Here is a 20,685-nt window from a genome sequence, read left to right as displayed (position 1 = left end):
AGCACAACGTTACATATGCATGCGTACCTTCAATCCACCCTTTGCTCACACTTGAGCATCAATTTAAGCAGTCCTAGCATAAGCAGATGTCAGGAAAGCAACATCATTACATAATGTATGTACCATAATCTTCTCCAGGCCTCCCATGTCAAAATATTCCTGTTGTACATGGCTTTTATCCATTGGATTTAGGCGCGTTATGCTGGAAGAACACATGGAAACACAGCACGACACACATACCGGGAAGCATTGGATGCAGAGACAAATTCCTACAACTATTGCCGCTAGAACCAGAATGGGCGTAAGGAGCTGCCACCCGATTTCTTTTAGGAGCTTCATCCACCAGCTATCTCCTGACCCTTCCTCCTGGTGGATACTATCCGTTATTTTATGTAGTTTGTTTATTCCATCTAAGATTCCTGTACTTTCTTCTGGTATGTAAACACAACATTGGGACCCCACCATGAAACAGACCCCGCCCCTTTCTGCAGTGAGTATGTCTAAGACATACCTATTCTGGAGAGCCACTAGCCGAATTGCTTTCATTTCATACGTGATGTTTTCCATTAGGTCTGCGGATTCTTCGATTACGAACTCAAGGGCCCTGCTTAGCTTTTGGATTTCTTGACTGTTCATAAAGATGCCCGCTGGAGGAACCAGGGCCCCCATCAGATCTATAAACGTTTCCCGTCCTGTAGGTTGATACGTAGGAATTTTTGGGTTTACTGCTCGTTTATTTCTGCTGTGTATTTCTTTATGCAGAGTAGACGGGGCATATACCATCACAGCCGGCATTATTCTGGCTATGTAACATACCCCAACAAAATCTTTCGCTAACCACAAATAAGCCCTCTTGTTACAGACGTAGGCATGTCCTTCTATCTGTAACAATCCCTTCGTGTAGTTATTTAGATTCACCATTTGACTGCACCCCAAGATCATTCTTTGATTACCTCTTGCGCTTCTCTTAAAACATATATTCTTTGGCCTAAACTCTTGTGTGATGGTGATAGGGGGAGGAGGTTCTCTTACTATCTGTACCATAGCAGGTGCAAGCCTGATTCCCTCAGTTTTGATTTTATAGCGTATCTTTTCCATTAGAAGGGTTTTGTTCTCTCCTCTAACATAACAAGCGGTATTCGGTATCATGTATTGCTGTGCTGACACTATTCTCATGTAAATAAATGTACACCCGGCATCCTCAGTAACTGGCGACGCGTACACTGGGATGCCTTCACTGCTATGTCGGGGCATGTGGGTGCAGATCCAGCAATCAGTTTTATTCACTACCCCATATGTTGTGTTTATTATCTTCACGTATTCATTTTTAGCATAGTCTTCCGGGTCGTGTTGGTCATAGGCATCTCGATTCCTGCTCTTGACCCGATCTATTCTCCCTGTTCCGTTTGACACGGGTAACAAGTTCTTTAATTCATATCTAGATGGATGTTCCAAATACCAGAATAATATGGCGAACGCTATTAATACTACTATCGAGCATACGAAAAATAAGATTTTGTTCCTTGTGGTGCAAAGTGGTGTTTTTCTCTTACCTTCTGTGTTTGGGGAGCATACATTTATCTGCTCAGGGATTAAACCAGCATATACGGGTGCAGACATAATTCAGTATGTGGCTCAATTATAGGTACGTATGCGTATCAGATGCAACCTAGCGATATAGCTGTATTCCCTATTTAAAGCACCAGTGTCCTTATTACTCTAATAGTGGTAGGTCTCACTGAAAACCTTCATCCGATCTGTCCCACGCCTCGTAGTGCCTGTCCCATGAGGGGAACGCCGGAGGCCCTTCAGGCTACAAGCCCATTGTCTTCAGTAAGACACAATCCTGCTAAAACCAACAAGAGAGTTCAAATGTTCATCTCCCTAATGATCAAAGTTCAAAACAGTTTCCTTACACGTTGCTTGGCCCATACACGTCACGGGATCGGAGACGATGGGCACACCTACTAATGGCGTCTGGCAGTACTGTTGCAACCTGGGGTTGGTTGGTTCCCTTTTCTGGAGGAATCAGTAGTGGAAGCGTCTTCTTGACGTGATTCACGTGGTACCAGTGCGATTTGCCATCAACTTTTACCGCAGTTTGTGTCGCGAGGAGCACTTGAAACGGGCCCTTCCATCTGGGTTGCAGTCCGCTGGTGCGATCGAAGGCTTTTATAACAACCCAGTCACCGGGCTGCACGTCGTGACCTTCTCCTATCAGAGGAGATGGAGCTACTGCGTTCACCTGTGCATTAATAGAAATCAGTCTATTAGTTAACCCAATACAGTACTGTTGTAATGCAGGCCATGCTTGCTCAGACAATCTCTTAGGTGATATGGGGGTCGCAATACTTGGTGGACGCCCCATAACAATTTCGAAAGGAGATAAACCATGTGTACGCTTAGGCATAGTACGCATACTCAATAATGCAATAGGCAATGCATCCGGCCATTTCAGTCCGGTTTCAGCACAAGCCTTTGCCAGTTTGTTCTTCAGTACCTTATTTGTGCCCTCTATAATCCCAGCTGATTGAGGATGAAAAACTGCATGGAAGCGTTGATCAATACCAAGGGCCTTGCAAACTTTGCGTACTACTTCACCAGTAAAATGAGTCCCATTGTCAGACCATAGATATCTGGGGACCGTATACAAGGGCACCCAGTGTTTCAATGTGCATTGTGCTGTGGAGGTGGCACTATTGTCCCGCAGGGGATATGCTTCCACCCATCCTGAGAACCCACATCTCATCACCAAACAGTAGGAATGTTTATTTACAGGCTCCAGCTGTATAAAGTCCATATACACCACCTCAAAAGGGCAGGTGGGTAACTTACTGCGGCCCGCCGGGGCTGGTACAACTTTCCCCACATTGTATAGAACACATATTTCACATTGTTTTGCCCATTGACGACAATACATTCCCAATCTTTTGTTGTACCACACAGCACTCAAAACTTCTTCCATAGTCCTTGCGTTAACGTGAGTTGGACCATGAGCCACACTCACTATCACAGGTAAGTATGCATCAGGTAGTACCCAAGTATTCGTATTGGTATGTGCCCATAGCCCATCTACCGTCTCCTCGTATTGATCATCCTTGTGCCAAGATAGTCTTTCTTCAATGGTTGCATCTGCTTGGATTTCCTTTACGCGCTCCTTCGTCCCTTCCATAGTCACATCCCTCCCCACTATGAGTTGTCGGGCCTCCCACCGTGTATCCCTTGTGGCAGCTAGTTTAGCCATCTGGTCGGCTAAGGAGTTTCCTTGCGTGACATAATCTAGAGTCCTTTTATGCGCTGGGCATTTCACTATGGCCACCATCTTGGGCAACGTAAGGGCTTGTAATAATTCAGCAATCAATTGGGCATGTTTAATAGTATCACCTTGGGAGGTTAAAAACCCACGCTCTCCCCAGAGTTTACCAAAACTGGAAACCACCCCATGAGCGTAGGCTGAATCAGTATAAATTGTCACTTTCATACCGCTGCTTAACACTAATGCTCTCGTTAGCGCAATCAATTCTGCTGCCTGGGCCGATTTTTCACACACTTTCCCACTCTCAATCAACCGCTCCCCTGTGGTTACAGCATACCCTGCTGTTGTCTCCCCATTTGGCAGTTTGAAACAGGAACCATCACAGAATAATATACCCTCATTATCAACCAGCGGGGTGTCTTGCACGTCTGCTCTACCCTTAGTGTGTTCTTCCATTTGGATCACACAATCATGCCTAATGTCATTAGGTGAGACGGGCAAAGGAAGCAGTGTCGCTGGATTCAAAGCGTTACATCGTTCGATTTTTACATTACTGGCAAACAGAATCATCTCATACTGTGTGAGTCTAGCTGTGGTCAAATGCTGTGTATGCACTCTATTCAGGAGAACGTCCACCGCATGTGGGACTTTTACTGTCACTTCGCTCCCTAGGATGATACCTGCACTTTGTTTTAGGACTGCCGCTGCTGCGGCCACTGCTCTCATGCATGGGGGTAGGCCTCGAGCTACTGAGTCCAGAGCACTGGAGAAATATGCACATGGTCTCTGTTTACCCCCTTGTTCCTGCGTTAAGACTGACACAGCGCAACCTTCCTGTTCATCAACGAAAAGGCAAAATCTCTTGGTATAATCAGGTGTGCCTAAGGCCGGTGCGTGGCATAGAACATCTTTCATAGCTGTCAGGGCTTTTTCCATCTCAGGTGTCCATTCTAATGGTCCGTTTTCTTGTACTTCTTTTAAGGCTTTTAGCATGGGCTGGATCAATAAAGAGAATTCAGGAATCCAGTGCCTACAATAGGATAAAACACCAATTATCCTTCGGAGACCTTTTGCCGTGTCGGGGCCCTTTATGGACTGTATCAAAGCAATGCGATCAGTAGACAGAGTTCGCCCCTCTTCGGACAACTCAAAGCCTAAATAATGGACCTTTTGTTTTACATACTGCATTTTGGCTAGGGCTACCTTGTGCTTATTCTCTGCTAAGTGCATTAGCACCAATCTGGTCACATAATGGTATTCCTCTTCGGTGGCTGCACATAATAGCAAATCATCAACATATTGTATCAGAGCAGTGTTAGCGGGTAGGGCTAGGTTATCCAGCTGTGTTTTTAGTGCTTGGCTGAATATGGCGGGACTTTCTGTATATCCCTGCGGGGCTCTAGTAAATTGGTACTGTCTATCTCGAAGAGTGAAACTAAACAGGTACCTGCTTTCTTCGGCAATAGGAATGCTGAAGAAGGCATTTTTCAAATCAATTACCGTAAACCATTTCGCTGTTTTGGGAATTAAAGTGAGTACACTTGCAATATTAGGGACAACTGGCTATCTGGGTTCTACTATTTTGTTTATCTCCCTCAAATCAATAATGAAACGATAGGGTACGGCTTCATCACCTTTCTTGTGTACTGGAAGGATCGGAGAGTTACAAGGGCTATCATTTGTTGGCTCTACCACCCCTAACCGTATCATATCCTGTACTATTTGATATAGTGCCTGCTCTCCCTCGTGTGATATGCGATATTGTTTTATCCTGGGCAACCTGGCACCGGGCTTTAGTTTGATTACTACTGGGGAAACATCCAACACCCCTACATCATTCCCATGAGTGGCCCATAGTTCATTCGGGATGTCTTGGAGTTCCGGGGGCAGGGTTTGCGTAACTCCTATCATACCCATAGGTTTGCTTATAGTCATTCTCACCCCCTGAGGGGAGCAATATATTGTGGCCCCTAGTGTCTTTAATGCATCAATACCTAACAAGTTTTCTGGGCAGTGATTGGTCAATAGCCACCCATTCTCCCATTTTACCCCATGAAGTTCCGCTTCTACTATTTCACTTACAGGAGTCTTTATTGGATTTCCCCCAAATCCAACTGATAGCTTGCTTTTATCCGATAATGGGACAGCGGGGACGGCTCTGATATTCACGGAACTGTTTCCAGCTCCCGTGTCTACCAGACATCTCAAGTTTCGGTGGGGGCCGATCCTAATGGAGGCATAAGGCCCCCTCTGATCTATAGGTACTTGTACCACTCCCGCTGACTCATTTCAGCCTCCTCAGGACATATCACTTGTGTTATCCTGGAAGTCGTCATTATAGTATGCCCCTTCCCCACATCCTTCGCCCTGGCATACACCTTGTACTTGTGTTGTTTGTCGTGGCTGATACAGTAGATTGGGGGGAGGCGGGGCCGGCCAGGGAACATCCCCTCTTGCTTGTCCGTCAAAGGCATTGGGTTGAGGGGGTTTAAACATTCTATTGTCTTGGTTGCCGTACCCACCAGTCCTATTTCCTGGGGCAAATGTTGTCTGTGAAGGGGGCCGTACGCCCCTTCCTCTCCCACCACTCTGGGGACACTGGGATTTCCAGTGTCCGGGTCTCTTGCAGAAGGCACATACATCTTGGGGTAGCCCAACCCTCCTCTCATATAGCGCACCTCCTTGCACTGTACCTCTACCTGTCCCTTGGCCCCTATCAGGTTGCTACTATAGCCCTGTGACGGGCCATTATTATTGTAGTTATACCTGCCTTGGGGCCCTTGATGCAACTGTTGCATCAACACTTTGGTTTTTAGATCCTTCTCTTGTCGTGCCTTTTGTTGTCCCTTTACTCTTTCCCCTCTTTCATAATACCTGGCCATTTCGAGGAGATCCCGGGGGTTTCTAGTCATCCACGTACTTTCTGCCTTCCTAATGTTCTCCTGGATTGGCCCGTGGAGCCCTTCTATAAAGTTTGTGGCAAAGTACCGTTGGCCCGTCTCAGACCCTATCTCTAGCCCACTGTGTGCTTTAAATGCTGCTTCGTAACGCAGGAAGTACTGTGCTACTTCCTCACTTGCGCCCTGTATCACAGCAGACAGTTTCTCCACATTCACATCAAATGGGGGTAATACCTTTTCTAGAGCCCTCAGGACTGGCATGCCATGCCCCCTTAGGGGTTCGGGATATTCCTCATGCAGTTTCCTATTTTTACTCGCCTCCATTACATCTTTCCATTTTATTGTATCATTGTCTTTGGCACGAAAGGGGGTCCATATTTCCTCTGGAACAATAGCTAACAATATGTTATCTACATCCTCTACAGTAAATAACCCGGGTCTGAATAGCTTTCCTACTTCTTTGTAGAATCCTGCCGGGTCTATACGGGGGTCGGGGATGGACTTGGTGATATGCATCAATTCTATTCGAGATAAGGGGGCATACACATAGGTGCGCATCATGTTACCAGTAACTGCATCTATGGTGGGTTGACACTCTCTCATTGGCATTGATAGTAACTTTTCCGTGTTTGTTTGTTCACTTACAAGGGCCTGCACTGGTGATGAAGCAGAGGACTGGTGACTAAGGTTTTTCTCTTTTATTTTTTTATAATCTTTTAACAGTTTCTCCACCTTAGCCATTCTCCATTCTTCCGCCCCAGAATCATCCACTCTTATATTAGGTAGCAGTTTCTTATCCAATTCCGTCTTAATCCTATTCCACTGGGACACATATCTAGGCTCCTTTTCCTCTTCTATATCATCCACCCTAATAAGAAGATATTTAATTACGTTTACTTGTATAGGCCAGCCAAGGCCCTCCATCAGACTCACCAGGGTGGACATGGACTGCGAGTGTATGGATGCTATCATACGATTAGCTACGTTTTGGCCCGCCTGGTCTGCATCTTTGAGTTTAGCCTCTCTTTCCCTCACCTCTCTTTCCCATGCCCTCTTTTCCTTCTCCCATTCAACACTGCCCCTTATGACTTCCGCTATTATGTTGGACATACATCCCCATAACTGAACACTGGACGCAGTCACTGGTAGTAACGCGACAGCGTCCTGATATGCTGAGGGCAGATCCGCAGTACTCTGTCCTCTCAATTTACAGTTACCCTCATGAAAGGTATTTAGTTTAGAGGCCACTGCCCTAAATTCCAAAGGTGTCAAACGCCCCAATTGGTCCCGTAGACTGTGATTGAGGGGTGTGCCATACAGCCCGGTCATAAGGATTTGCAAGTCTCCATCTCTATCCTTTTCTACAGTAGTCGTTCTCCTATGGTCTATCAACCTATCTGGGTCCCCATACTTCATTGGGAATTCCGCCCTCTCACCCTCACCTTCTCTCGGAGGAGCCGTAGCCCCTGGAAATAACAATTCAGTCGTTGTTTGTTCTGCTTCTAGTCCTATCACATCTTCATACCGAGGCGCCGGCAAGGCAGGATACATACCCCCGCTATTCTTAATCATCATACGTCTATCCAACTGGTCTAGTTTCTCATCCTTCTCTTTTATCTCTAGGTCACGTAATTTTTGATTTACTGTTCTCTTCTGCCCCTTTGCCTTTTGTTTGTTCTGAGCATTGCGCCTGCGCATTGCTTCTACCCTCCATAGTCGTTTAGCCTCAAACTGTGCGGGTCTGACCCGTCTTTTTACTAATTCTATTTCTACTTTGGATATGCGGTCCACATCAAAGGACCCGGTGTCTGGCTATTTATGCTCAATCGAATCTTTTGTATATTCAGACCACTCCCTTAAGAACAATGTTGAATTCAATCCATGTTTAATCAACATATCAAATGCAGGGGTTCCTTCAAGAGGGGCATAGTGTCTCTTGCCTATACCACTCTTGCTGGAAGCCGCTTGACCCATTTTGTTGGTATACCGCAATTGCCTAAAAACACTCACCTTTCCCAAATGTGCATTAATAGGCTAACATTAACAGTACATCCTCCTGACATGTATCGCCATACCAATATCAATACATCACCGTTTCATCATTATTATTACATAGACGGACATACCACCGTCCTCTTCATAAACCCTAAATCGTTATTTCCTTATTCCATCATGCATCCATCCATACCACTTACCTTAAGGGTCCCGCCAGAGTGTTCCGGACCCGAAGGGCGACAGCCTGCTGTTCCACCGCCGACGGAGCCGGAAAAACAAGGATGACGCGTTGGTTGCAATCAAAGGTGCGGATTCAGTTGTTGGGGCCCCGTGATCAATTCCTTCTCCGGTTCCGCCGCGGCGTTCCTCACCCAGTGACGGACTGTCGCTCCTTTGCATCCCACTTCTGATACCAAAATTGTGGGTGCGATTTCTCGCCGTCACCATAACCAGTACAATGAGGGACCCTGCAATAACTCAGACAGAAAAGAGCCAAGTAAACATTACTTTATTAATGCACAAGCATTCGCGAATGGGCCGCAAGTTCAAACGTCTCGCTAAGCAAGTCGTCGAAGTGCCGCGCCTTCCTCTACACATCGTGCTCTTTTATACTTTTCTGTTTACATTGCCTTGCACATAGTACACGTCCACCCCAGGGCGGATCTCCAGTTGGAGTTTATCTGAAGTATCCAGTTGGAGTTTAACGAACAACCATTGCACATTTGCTATCGTGGTCTATCGTGGTTTCCTGTTATCCCGGTCTTCACATTCTTTCGTGCCCCTTTGTGCCCGTATCTCTGTGCTCGAGGCCATGCTTACTCATTCCTTCCCCCCACCCGTATTCTGCAGATAGTTTTAGCAGGCTCAGCATGCTTCGACATACAGTGACCAAACACAATTCTTCTGTTAAAAACAAGTTCTTGCCGGGTCAGCAGGTCTTAAACGCCGCCGTATAAAAGAGAAGGCCTCTTCTTTTAGCAAAAGGTACATTCATTTAACGCATATGGTGATTAGTACAAACTCCAAGTGTGAGCACAACGTTACATATGCATGCGTACCTTCACAACAGCAGCCCAGACTCAGTGAAGGACAACTAATTTCTCACCTTCCATAACTGTTGTAGCGTGACCTTCGCCTATTGCGTGCGCTTGTCCAACTCCATCAGGGATCACTTCCAGTCTCCTTTGCTGAGAGCTTCCCTGAGCAAGCAGAAACATTTGTCGTCAGCTGAGTGCTCTGCTATCTGCTGCACTGACATGGAGTTTGGTACATTGGACTCCACCACCATGTTGACATACTGCTCGACATCCATGTCTGCCTCCCCTGCTTCAGACTTCCCAGTCTTGGACAGATAGTCCACAGTATTGTCTGCCCTTGGTCGATATACCAAAGAAACATCATACTCCAGGAGAGCTAGCATCTACCGCTAAATTCGTGCTGGGGGCTTTCATGATGACCCCCAGAGCACCACCAGGGCCTCTTGCGCTATTTGGGAGTAACATTGCTCAGTGTCTGTCAGAGTCCTTCTTGCAAACGCTTCTGGCAAGACATATCCTTTTCAGTTCTGCTGGGTCAGTACTATTCCCAGTCCAAACAGGCTCACATCGACTACGATCTCTGATGGCCTGGCCGGGTTTAAAATTCCATAGTGCTCTCAGCCGTCAGTGCCGCCTTCGAATGCATTCTGTTCGAGTGGGCCCCACTGCCATGTGCATTCCGTCTTGGGCAGGTTTTGCAGTGGTTCTGAGAGCGTCGCTAGGTTCTGGATGAAGCACCCGCAGTATGTTACCATACCGAGGAAGCTTCTCACCTCAGTGACTGATTCTGGTGGTATGGCTTCCTTGATGTCCTTCACCTTCTTGGGGTCCAGTGACATTCCACCTTGCTGGAATCTGAAGCCAAAGAACTCAATCTTCTCTTTGAAAAACTCACATTTTTCCTTGTGTAGAGTCTGTCCCAGTGACCAAATCCTCTCTAGCATTTTCTCTAGTCTCTTCATGTGCTCAGCTTTGGATTCAGCCAACACCAAAATGTCATCACTGATGTTAATCACTCAGGCCAGGTCGGCCAGCACCCCCTGCACAATGTTTTGGAACACTTCCACAGCCGTCGACACACCAAAGCTAAGCCTCTTGTATCTTATACAAGCCTCTGTGAGTCATAAATGTTGTGATGTATTGCGACTCAAGGGTGCAGGACCACCTGATGATAGCCGGCTCTCAAGTCCGACTTAGAGAAGAACTTTGCTCCTTTTAACTCTTCAATGTTGTTGTCCCAGGTGGGCATGATGTGACTTTCTCGGTTGATGGCCTTATTGGGAAGGTGCATGTTCACACAAATCTGGACTGAATCCAGTTGTTTTGGCTTCTGGGCCACCACGATTGGTGACAGCCACGGGGTTGGCCCCTCCACTGTCTCGATGATGTCCCTTTCCACTACACGTTCTATCTCCTTATCCACTTGGTCCCTGAGATTAAATGGGACCCTCCTGTATTTGAGCACCAAACGGCGGAAGGATTCATCAATGTGCAGCTTGACAGGATCCCCTTTCAATTTACCCACGCCGACAAACACTTCCTTACATTTTCACAGCAACTCATGGATATCCTCCAGCTACACTCCATACGCGAAGCTGACAATCTTCAGGGCCTCAGCTGTGGCACAACTTAACAGAGTGTCCTTGCTGACGTCAGTTACAAAGAATCTCACTTTGATGGTGTTTAGCCCATGCCCCACTCTCGATGCAAAGGCCCGTTTTAGAGGGAGTGGTTGTTTGCTGCCAAAAGTGAAGATCCCTACTTTTGCTTGTGCTAGGGGCGGTGGACCTGGTAGCCCCTCATGGTGTTCCACAGCCCTTACGCTCACAGAGGTGCCAGTGTCTATCAAACCGGGGATCTCGCACTCATCCACTGATACTGCACATCTCAGCTGTCTATTCCTCTTACTTCTTAAATCACTCAGGGTGGAGATGAAAAATGCATCATCCACCTCATCCTCTGGGTCTGGGTCATGCACCTGCTGATCGTCATCCTGGTCCACTTGGGCAAGCCTCGGGAATCGTCTCTGAGCAAACCTGATCATTTTGGCAGGGCCTTGCGGTGTGACAACCGGCCCCGGGGCTTTGCACATGAGTGCAAAGTGGTCCACTGACCCACATCTCCCACACACGCGCTCTTTTGCCAGGCACTCGTTTGCATGCGGTAGGTCATACACGCACAGTGTGCATTGAGCCAGTGTTTCTGTCCCTCTGTCCCTCTGGGGGTCCATGCCTCTCCGACCACCCCTTGCGCCTTGCTGGCGTCCTATGGCGCACACATCCTCTAGCTTAACCATCTTCATGGCCTCGTCCATTTTGGAATCTCTTGTGCTCGCAAGCTCATAGGATCGTCCCATTTCAAGGATTCTCACCAGGGTGAGTCTCAGCTCCCTCAGGATTTGTCTCCTCGGTTTCCCTGAGGCACATTGTTGAATCGGCTGGTTGCACATCATCTCTTCCTCACTAGTCCATGCGCACATGGTTGCTAGGTGTCTCAGCCTGCCATGGAATGAGACTAGCGACTCGTCATCCCTCTGCTTGGCCGCACAAATCACAACCCTCTCGTAATCCAAATTCACCAACGGGCAGGGCTTTAAGTGGGGTAAGAAATCGAGGGGAGGCCCTCATTTGGGGACGTGGCTTGTGGGAGGGGCATGGCCTAAAAAGTACGAATATCATAGGGTATACACACAAATATATATAAATGTTATATATTTGTGTGCGTACCTTACTATGGTTTGTGTACTATGCAAGCCATCTTTTCTAAACATAGAAATACGTAACATATTTCTATGTTTATAAAAGATGGCTTGCAAAGTACACAAACCATAGTAAGGTACTCACACAAATACATAACATTTATATATATTTGTGTGCATAACCTACGGTTTGATTAGTTTTCAGGCCATCTTTTTTAAACATTTCGGGTTTATACAAGATGACTTTGAAAGTACACAATTCAAGCCATCTTTTATAAAGCTTTGACTACGGACAAAATTGTCCGTCGGCAAAGCTTTAAAAAAGATGGCTTGAAATGTGTAATTTCAAAGCCATCTTTTATAAACCTCGAAATATGTCGAGGAATCCCCAGGCTCGCCGAGGGTTAAATTCGCCTCGGCGACCTGGGGAAACAAAGGGACAGTAAGTCAGTAACTGCCTCTGGTGACCTCTCACGCGAGGGGTCACCAGACGCAGTTACAATGACTACTGGAAGTGGCAGCCAGTCACAGCATCGCTGTGGCTGGCTGCCACTTCTGTCAGCTTGCCTGACTTCATTGCAGGCGCATCTCCCGTCGCGGCTGCGGCCGCGACGGGATAATGCTTCCCGTAACTCCCGCCAATGTTGCTGTAGGACGGGGGCCCCAGCAGGGCCCCGGCTCAGTCCCACTTTTTGGAGACTACCGGGGCCCGGCCCCGGCAGGCCCCGGCCCACTTTAAGCACTGCTAACGGGATGAAATGGTCCCTCATAGAGTTCTTTGCATCGTTAAAGGAGCCTTCTGCTGGCCTCAAGGTTTCAAACAGCTTTAGCACAGCCGACCCAGCCGCGTACAGAAGTTTTGGCTTCTTCGCCTGGTCTTCCACCTCCCCAACTGCTGAGAAATACATCTCCAGGCGCTTCAGCCACAGGTTCCATCTGGGCCCTATGGCCGCCGGCACCGTACGAAATGTCAAATTCTGGTAGGGGAGCAAGTGCCCCTTGTTGGCGATGCACCTGTGCCACCGACGGGGCAGCTGCAGCTATCTGCCATACTGGCTTAGCAATGCACACTGCGCTGTGCCCACAGGCACCCCCTTTTGATCAAGGGCCGCAACACAGCGCGACCATCAGACAAGACATGCACAGGAACACTGTCAATAAAACTGAGGATGAAGAAAAACTCTCAAAACTCTTCTTACTCAGGGAGAAAAGAGAAAAGAAATTAGACAATTTTGTTATTTATTTTTTTTTTTTAAGACCAAAATGTCCCCTCAGGCGCTCCAAAAATTGTGCTGGAGGCACACGTGCACTTCCTTAGCTGGGAAGCCGCAACCTCCTTCCACACGGCATCAAATAGCCTGTTTCACATTCCCCTTGTGTGCCTGCACAGCTGTGATCGAAGCAAACATTCCGATTCCTCCATCAGCACAGCTGATTGAACACGCGGATCCGAGAAAGCGACCTGCTCGTCGCCATTGTTGTGTGACCTCACGACTTTGCAGGATGGTAGCCCCTGGGCCCCTAATGAGTAAAAACCACACGTGTGTTCCGTCTGGGCACTGCCTGCACTCTGGTGCGCATGCGCGGGAAACCCCATTTATTCACTGCAACAGAATTGCATCGCTCCACAGGCATCACGTGAACCACATCACCACACCTGGGATCAGCATCCTACAGGAGGTTGAGTGTAGACATGTTTCAAAACCTACCCATTTGAAAGAAAGAGCACACTTACTGGCTACAGTCATTTAAAATAATGGCAGATTACTAAACTCCCTCCAATATATCATCAATAGTGGTCGAAGTGGGCGGGAGCAGTGCTCCTCTACTTTTTTTTAGTTAAGTTTGAACATTCCTATACGTTTATTTTAAAATGGCTAGTTTTAAGATAAAAGTGTAGGAAGAAGTTGAAACATGCACTAAACGTTCTCTTGAACAGCAGGCCCCTGGTTTTGGGGGTATGGATTGCGCGTGGGAAAGGTGTGGCGAAGGGGTTTGTGGGGAGCGGGGGCAAACGACCAGGGAACATAGTTCCACTTCTTCGTTTGGTACACTTCGGCCACTGAGATTCATCAACTTCAAATATAAACAGTGTCAAACAGGAATGTCTTCAGTACAAAAGTTCCAAGTCTTGGCAGTACAAAGTTTGCCGAGCGCCACCATAGCAACACAGGATACTACAGGCAATCATGCTGACAATGAGCTGCAAGGCAAAATAGAGTTGTACATCACAAGGATTTAGAACGCACAAACTGAAACTGTTCCAGCTGGCACCAGTGTCTGGTTCTCGGAAATGCTTGCAGCCTCGAACACAACAGACGTGCTTGGGAGTTAGTACATAGCTAAGCAATCACACTCTAAGCAAAGACCATGCTATGGCCATATCGACTTCACAAATATGCACTGCCACGCCACCACTGCTGCAAATCAAACCATGCCTGCGAAGGCTGCCTTGGAGTTCCAATGAGTGGTACTCTCCAATAGAAAACCTCTTTTGCCAAATCTACTAAATCCCTTTACTGCCAAAATCACCAAATAAAGCGGGAGTATATCAACCAACCTTGGTGTCTCCCCAAGTATCAGTATAGCTCAAATCAACATTATTCTGTGCTTCTGCCTTAATGTTTCAATACCTTGACCTTATCCCAGAACCTTTTAATGTTTGGAAAGAAGGACATTGAACCTACTGCTGCTTCTTTCCGTCCAGCCTCCTCGTGTAGGCTGCTTCCAACCTGCAAACAAATCCTTATCGGCCAAATATTTAATTTAATGTATTGGTCAGTTATGAGGTGCTTATACAGCAAGACATTGTTTCAAAGCACCACAAGGCAGGGAGGGGGCAAGGGAATAAAATGAACAATATAAGCAATGAATAAACATAAAACAGTCCTACTAGGCATTCGGAACGTGCAAGTGCAGAGAGAAGAGAACGGGGTATTCGCGGGTAAGTGCTGGAGGGTCTGCGGGGGGCGGGGGAGAGTGCTAGAGCTGCCTGTTGCGGGGCAACAGGTAAGTGCAACGGCGGAGACGTCCCAAGCAAAGGGGAAGTCTACCACTCAACCGGTAGGTGCAGGCCTGTGACAGACTACCTGACAGTGTGGGCCCAGAGGCTAGTGCAGGGGGGTGCGGATGCTGGTGGCGATTGGTCAGATGGCCTGGACCCTATAAGAGTCATGAGAGACCAGTTTGCCAAACTTAGCGACTGTGGGGATGGTTAACAAGGGAGGGAGCGAGGGAAGTAGGAGGAGAAAAGTCTTGAGTTGCTTGTGGAACCTGAGGATATCCAGTTCAAGATGAAGAGAGACAGGGGAAGGCTGATCCAGAGGAGGGAGCCAGCTGAAGAGAGAGAGATCTGCCCCCAGATCTCTGCTTGGGGAAGCGTTTGACCAGCAGAGAGTTGCCAAATATGCCACTCATTCTGCATAAGTGCCCCCCAAAAGATGCATAATGCGCTGAAATAATGCTCCAGGGGCAGGCATGTGTGGCTGTGTAAGCATGATGAATGTATGTACTTATTGCATCAATCCACATACTTCATATGCAGGATCAACAGCATCCCTTGAGACTGCAGGCATTAGAGCATGTGCTATGGCAGGAGTGCACTGCCAGAGTGCAGCCTGTAGCTTCTGTGGCCCGGCCAATGTCTTTCTTTGGAAAACCTCTTTTAAGGTATACCTTTGATTGGCCATACTATGGTCCTGTTTGGCTCTTAACTTATAAAGAGCGTAAATGCTCTTAATTATGGATTCTTCACACTAACCAGTAGACCTGAGCTGCCAGATCTAGGGTCAGATAGACACCAATCCCACTGTATTACCTACTTGGGAAAGAAAACATGTGTTTCCCAGATATGTGAGTAAGTAATGTACTACTTCTATACTGTGACTCTACACCACTCCACCCATGTCTCTTTGCCTCATCACCCCTTCCATCCAATCCCATTGCACAGCTGATTTTAGTGGTAGCGCTTTGGAGCACCATTATCTTTCAACGATCTGTAGTGCAAAATATCAATAAAATTAAATAAACATAACATATACTGGGCAAAAGAAAAAGTGTCAGTTTGAAGGCTAAATATAAGCACGTTTTCTAGTTGCCAATTGTTTGAAGAATATGCATTAACTCTTCATGCAGTTTTTTCAAGCTTGCTCTACACTAAATACAGTACTGCACTTGTCATTGGCATTTGAAATACCTACACTCTTAGTCTCGGGAGGATGGCTCAGGGGCAACGTGCTCGCCTTGGAAGCAAGACACAAGGGGCACCACAGGTTCGATCCCTGTGTTCGCCCTTAGAAACTTCTGGGTATTAAGCACGTTATACATATCATCATACACACAGGGTGTTGCTAGGTTTGGAAAAGATTTGTGACTCGGGGCTAGTGAGCCTTTTGGTTGTAGCCCCTGACCTATCTGGGGCCACAACCAAAAGACCCGGGGCTATACCCCGTAAGCCCCCCACTAGCTCTCCCAGCAACACTTCTGCCTACACATGATACACTGTCTGGCCGAATGCGAGAAGTTTAGTCTCAGCTAGTGACCTCAGGTTCATAATTATTTCATTGTCAATAGGCCTAAAGAGTAATGAACAACACCTCTCATCGCTTCGCAGGATGTGGGGCGAGACAGAAGCTCTGCTGCCCTTGCACAATGGTCTGGCTGAGTCAAACCCACAGTAACGTATGGCACTGTGTCAATGTTTATCTATGCTTCTTCCGGCTGCATGTGTATGTCACTGAATTGTGCAGTCATCGGCATACTGGCCTTTGAATAAGGAGCAGTATGTTTGTGTTTGTTTATGTTTATTGGTCACTTATTAGGCGCTTGTACAGTTAGAATAACTGTTTCAAAGCGCCCACAGGGCAAACATGGTGGGGACAGGGGAGGTAGACAATGAATTACAGCAAGGATAAATAATTACATTAATAGTACAAACAAATATTCAGAATCGAGGGAAGGGGAGACAAACCCACTATGCCTTGTGAGTGTTCAGAACGTGCACGTGCAGAGGGGGAGTGGGGAGAGGGATAAGGTGCTTTGATGATCATGAAGAAGTGCTCAGGGTAAGTGCTGAGAGGAGAACGTAAGTGCAACCATCAATGAGTGGGTGAGCCAAGTAAGTGCAGTAGAAGGAAAGACAGCGGCTGAGATGAGAGATGTGGGGGGTCAAGACCCCGAGGACACATAAGGGCCCTGCACATCAGTCACGCTGCTGTGGGGTTAGCATGGAAGAGAGGAGAAGGAGGAGGTAAAGAGAAAGGTCTTGAGGCTTTTCCAGAACTTAAGGAGGTCTTGCTCAAGACGCAGAGGGAGAGGGAGCCTCTTCCACAGGAGGGAGCCAGTTGAGCAAAGTGATCTCCACCCAGCTATCTGTTTGGCAAAATGTATAACAGGCAGGGAGTTAGTGCCGGAGGAACAGAGGAGTCTAGAAGGAGAGTATTTGGTCAGGAAGCGTTGACGATAAAGTGGACCTTAGCCCCAGATAACTATGTGTATGATACAGAGGGATTTGAATTTAATCCGTGCTGAGACCGGGAGCCAGTGAAGGCTTTGTAAGGCAGGAGAGATGCGGTCCCTGTGCTTGAAGCAAAGGATAAGTCGCGCTGCCCTATTCTGGGTAAACTGGATGGGTCGCAGATTGGAGGAAGGAAGATTAAGGAGGAGGCTATTGCAGTAGTCTAGCCTGGAGAGAACCAGAGCACAGGTAACATTGAGTCTCTAGGGGAAGGTGAGGAACGGTAGAGTCCCTTTGCCAAGGAACAGCAGAAAATGGGACTTCTTGACAATGACCTGAATATGAGGGATGAAAGAAAGGGACAGTCAAAGATGACTCTGAGATTCCTAGCTACAGTAGAGGGGTGCGGGGGCATGGTAGAAGGCCAGAGTACAGGGAAGAATTATGGTGCAAGGGACCCAATAGGAGTATCACAGTTTTGCTGACATTGAGGCAGAGGTCATTGGCAGTGCACCAGACCTGTATGGCAGACAGGCAGTCAGGGATGAAGAAGGGTGCAAGGGCATCGGTGGGAAGTTTGAAGAAAAGTTGTGTATAATCAGCATAGCACTGGAAGTTGGGGGAGTTCATGAGAGCTGTGTTTGACCACCAACTCCGCTAGAGCCTACTATAATTGGCCTTGTGTTTTTTTACTTTATTTTATTTTGTTGATTTTGTTGACTAGCCATATAGAAAGGTATGAAACATTTAGGCACAATAAGTGCTACCTCAATCACCAAAACAGACATTATACTATACACAGGTGAATTAGGGATAGACAAAAAAAAATAAAGAAATGTTTTCTTTTTGCCCAATGAGTGGCATTATTATCACTACTACTATCCCTCCAAGAAGAACTACGCAGGCCCTAAGGGAAAAGAAAACACTTTCCTTAGGGAGCGCTGGTTTGCTGCCTATCTAATAGGGATAGCCAAAGAAGGAACTCGCCCTCTACTACCAAAAAAGTAATACGCCTAAGTGATAGGATCACGACAGTTCCTAATATTAACAACAACCTACAAATATACTCTCAAAAAGCCACTCTCTCAAAAGTAGAAAGGACCCCCTACAGTGGGAGGGGCATATGTATCCCATTAACTAGAAATAGGTTAAAAGTGCCTAAATAAGGCCAAGGGGCTGGCGAGCCAGTCATAGCACCATAGTGCATTTGCGAGGGGATTTGCCAATTTATAAAACCCTCACCCAAAGGCCGGCGTAGCTCTTCTTGGAGGGATATCAGTTGATTTTATTTACCCATTCACAAATGGAATACATAAATGTATACTTTAGGAAACACACAGCTGTTTTGTTTCCTCTTCACATACAGTCAAAGTCATATAGGTCTTCCTGAGACTCACCTGACCCCTCCCTAACACAATTACCCTCACGGTTTAGATCAAATGACTTTATTTTAGTTTCTTTCATTTGTATTTTGGGTGGGGTTGCTGTGGCAGTAGACGGACATTACGCTGCCCTGGTTTGTGGGGATAGGTGGCAATCTGTGCCTGGAAGCTGGGGAGGTTTTGGTACTTAGTGCAGCCTCAGATCAATGTTACGCAAATTCTCTCCGTCCTCACGCTCTTCATCTCGCAGGCCCCACGCCTTACATGATTGGTCACTGCAGCAGTTATTGAGTGATACAGACTTGAGTCACCAAGCTCATAATGCATTTTCTACCCTATTCACAAATCCTAACCCTGGAGTACATCTAAAAGTGCAGCAACACCTTTGGGATGCTCATGTGCAAATGCCATTCACAAAGATTTGCTCAACGCAATCTCCAAGATGCTCCAGGTAGCCCCAAATGTGTTCTAGTTTTTAGACTTCGTGAATTCTGTATGAGGTAGCAGGGATACATCCGAGATGGACAGGGCATCTCCTAATTTGCTCCAGTGCAAATCTTTGTGAATTGGCCCCATTGTCTCGGTACCCAATGCATGGCACGTTTGAGCAACAGCAAGGCCCATTTATGCAGAGTAGTGTAAACTCTAGCAGATCGATAGGACCCACACTCATTCTGTGGGGCAGCTTCCACACCCAGCCTTGGTGAGAGCGACTATCATGTGTACTTCCATATGGCCAGCCGAAGGGCACCTTAAAGGAGCCTTTTTGTGCCCATAAAAAACAATGTTGTCTTGTCGACTACTCGTAGACTATATGTTGTAAACACCAGACTTTTGAACTAACAAACAATAATCCTGATTCTGAAAATCTGACGACACAGTGGGAGTCATTGTTATCATGGTGTAGCATAAAATGCATGCACAAAATGCATGCTCAAAAATGTTCGCCATGCATTTTATGCCACGCCGTATTTTCATTAATTTGTATGGCAGAGAGGAGGCATTGAACGGAATGTACGTTCCATCACCCCCTTACACCAGCATTTATGCCGCTAATACTTCTCATGTTGGTGCAACAGGTCCCCTTCGGTCAATGTCTTCCCTGAAGGAAAATTGCCTCCTGTGTGTACTTTCCTTTACTGTATCGTAGTTTTGTGGGTAGGGGGCATGGTGCATTAGAGGCAAAAAAAGGAATATTTTGATGGGCGTATTTGTAATGCCTCCACGAATACAAAAGAGTTGTATAAAATCTTGAAAGAGCATACAAAGCCCAATCTTACCCCATCATGTGGAGCAGGATATAGACTGGTGTATTAAGATCCAGCAGGCTCTGTTTGACAAGGTAGCTAACTTGAAGACTGTTGCTGCTAAGTGGGCAAATGTTATGGCACTTGAGAATATGTGTTCCGCTTCTATAACCTCTATACCTCCTTTTGAATTTCGAAAAGTGACCGAATCTGATGTTTTAAAATTACTGCAGAATCTTCAACCCACCAGATGCCCAGGGGATCCTTGTCCCTCCAAAGTTATTAAAATGTGTGTCTCGATCTCTAAATTTGTTCTTTCTTCTTCCAGGTTTCTCTTAAGCAAGCATGGATCACCCAGCTGCTAAAAAAAAACCTTCCCTGGATCCAAAAGTTGTGCCGAATTGTCGACCCATTACAAATGTACCTTTTCGTTAAAACATTATAGACCGGGTGGTCTATTTGAAAATTCAGGCTCATTTGGAACAGTACAACTTCTTAGGCCCAAGGCAGTCATGGCTTTCGAGCCTTTCACAGTGCAGACTCGGCTCTTCTTGACCTTAAAGCCAACCTGTCAACGAATATTGATCAGGGATATGTCTCCCTGCTTTTATTGTTAGATCTTTCGGTAGCTTTTCATTTGGTGGATTTTAACATTTAATTCAAAAGTTCAAGCTGAAGTATTCCTATCCAGATCACCAGGGGCTTGAATTTTATC

Source organism: Ambystoma mexicanum, chromosome 4q (assembly GCF_040938575.1).
Source record: "Ambystoma mexicanum isolate Mex_15411 chromosome 4q, UKY_AmexF1_1, whole genome shotgun sequence".
In the NCBI taxonomy this organism is placed as follows: Eukaryota; Metazoa; Chordata; class Amphibia; order Caudata; family Ambystomatidae; genus Ambystoma; species Ambystoma mexicanum.
Note: the sequence above shows the minus strand (reverse complement) of the source record.